This window comes from Ictidomys tridecemlineatus, chromosome 12 (genome assembly GCF_052094955.1).
Source record: "Ictidomys tridecemlineatus isolate mIctTri1 chromosome 12, mIctTri1.hap1, whole genome shotgun sequence".
In the NCBI taxonomy this organism is placed as follows: Eukaryota; Metazoa; Chordata; class Mammalia; order Rodentia; family Sciuridae; genus Ictidomys; species Ictidomys tridecemlineatus.
In genome coordinates this window covers 110,783,635-110,786,199 of record NC_135488.1, presented here as the reverse complement: position 1 = coordinate 110,786,199, position 2,565 = coordinate 110,783,635, and the positions used below count along the sequence as shown (strand labels likewise).

Here is a 2,565-nt window from a genome sequence, read left to right as displayed (position 1 = left end):
TGTCCTAACCCTAACTCAGGGGCTTCCCTAGGGGCTTCTAACTCTGCACTAGGACAAATGCTGGAATAAACTTCCTGTCTGTGCCTCCTCCAGGACCTGTGTCCTCTAAAAGTCCATGTTGGAAACTTAATTCCTCAATGGGGCCATGGAGCCGGTGCTTGGGTCATGAGGTGGATACTCATGACTGGGTTTGTGCCTTTCTCGAGGCAGTGAGTTCTTGCTCTTGAGGAACTGCATCAGATACCGTGGGTTGTAAAGCGAGGTCACCCCATGTGTCTATGATGTTATACATAAGGGTGGCAGTTACCTTTCGGACAGATACTGCTTTATTTCAGTGACCTTATTGAACGGGAGGGACAGTAGGACGGCCTCTCAGGCACTGATGACATTCTATTTCATGTATATTGAATAATTGACAATATAAATGAAACGCTAGATGAAATGCAGTGTGAGTTAAACTGAACAAGTCTTCTTGAGCTCGAGATGTGGACGGTGGCTCAGGGTAACGCACTTGTCTGACATGCCTGAGGCCCTGAGTTTGGTCCTAGCACAGGGCAGGGGGGTGGGGTGGGGCTAGCTTTTCCTTGTGTTAGTAGACATGAGGAACTGTTTCTTCTGCACCATTTTGTCTTGCTTTTGCCCTGGTTCTGCCCCTGATGAACTATGAAATTTTCTTGGCAAGTCACTTCCCACTTTGAATTTTCTGTTTCTAATTACTCAGAAATGGAAGCTGAATTAAATAATCTTTAAATATTCTCCACATCCTGTAACTCTATATTATAAAACCAAAAATCACTTGGATTTTTCTTTCTTTTTGGTCCACTTTTGTTGAATGTTAGGAATTTCTTGTTTCTTTTGTTGCTCTTTATACTCATGCAGCAACTCTCCAATTATCTTGGCTTTTCTGCCAGCTTTCCCTAAGATCCTGTTAACACAAACTGCCTGTGCCAATCAATAGTCATTTTTCTCATTCTAAATTAGGCTCTTTTTCTGGTTTACACTTCAGCTTTTCAAGAGCGTTGTAGTTTATTTAGAGTGCTATAACAAAATGCCACAAACTGGGTAGATAATAAAGAGCAAAAATTTATTCCTTACAGTTCAGAGGCTGGCGATTCTAAGACCCAAGCAGATTTGAGGTCTGGTGAAGGTCCAGACCTTCAGAAAGTTTGGCTTTTAAATCGATACCAGCTTAAATCCTACAAAAAAGAAAAAAAAACTGAGAAATCGTTCCTACTGACTCCATCAAATGCCCAGCTCTCAGAAAACCACATTCTGGACCATAAGGACATTCAATGAGAATTTCAAATCTTCCACAGATGGTTCCTGACTTCAAATGGTACTGAAGTCTCTAACCCTTCTCACCCACGCACCACTAACCATTCTCTCTTCCTATAGCAAGAGCAACTCTAATGTTGACCCGTCTACACAGCTTCCAAGAATAAACACATGTGTCTAAGCCTTCCTTCACCCAGCTGTGCTCACGTGATGAGGTCCTAACAATAAGAGGTGAGTGGAGACAGTGTACTCCTTGCCTGTGTCCTTAGAAGAGTGAGATATGTACTTCCTGTCTCTCTCACCCCTTTCTTGATGCCAGGAATAGAAATAAAGTAGTGTGTAGCAAAATTCTTGCAAAGAATGTTGGGAATGTTGGATGAAAAGAGCCAGGACTCCTGAGAAATTGGTGACTCCTGGTTACCAGAGAGGTTTCAACTTTTACTAAAAAAAGTAAAATGATTTCTATCTTCTATCTATTTTGGTCAAAAGGTACTGAAATTATATCCTAACTAATAGATGCAAATGTGTTACAGGAACTGGGCACCACGACTAGTGTGCATCTGTGACAGTGATATTGAAGTAGGCAACTGCATCACCCTATTTCCTAAGCCTACAGATGTGGTGTTGAATCCTTCTGACCCGAAGAGCAAATACTGGATCAAAGTGCACCCTTTTCTCCTCTTTGAAACTTGGCTCCGTACCTTGCAGGAGGTCCAAGAGAAAGAGATCATCAGGCCTGCTACTCAAATTGACGTTGCACATCTGCAGTTGAGCCAATTTACCACAGTCTGGACTTGCTGGAGGACTATTTTCAGAAAAGTGACAGAAAATGCTTGGGAGAGAGAACAATTAAAAATGTAAGGGTTAATCTTCTCAAATCCTTAATACCATGCATTAAGGAAATAAAGAGCCTGGTTCTTGGAATGGATAGCTAAAGGTGTTTCAAAATTCTCTCTTCTTAGAGAAACAGCAAATTCCATTCCGTGAAGACCTGAAAGGAAAGAGGTGGAGAGTACAAGATTTAATAAGAGAATTATGAGCAGTGATGCAGAATATATTAGACATCAATGCTAGGGAATTTACAAAATTGATCCACATTAAGTATAATAAATTCTTTAAGAAGGTAGGTATCTCCTCTCATGTTTTTTTCTCTGCAATTATTGCCACTGAGAGAAGAGAATGGAGAGGATATTACTTTGGTTAATTTGTTATTGATTCAACATTTGCTATATGCAGGGTGTTCTTGGAGAGGCTGAGTATATAGAAAGTCTTTGTCCTCTCTGAAATTAC

At 40.9% G+C, this 2,565-nt stretch overlaps 1 long non-coding RNA gene across 1 annotated transcript; it reads left to right on the top strand.

Moving 5' to 3' along the window:
* The first annotated feature begins 612 nt into the window (after positions 1-612).
* LOC120885026 (uncharacterized) lies at positions 613-2,203 on the top strand. Its single transcript, XR_005727510.2, has 2 exons — positions 613-1,506; positions 1,809-2,203. It is a non-coding gene; the product is annotated as an uncharacterized LOC120885026 (long non-coding RNA).
* Positions 2,204-2,565: the final 362 nt, after the last annotated feature.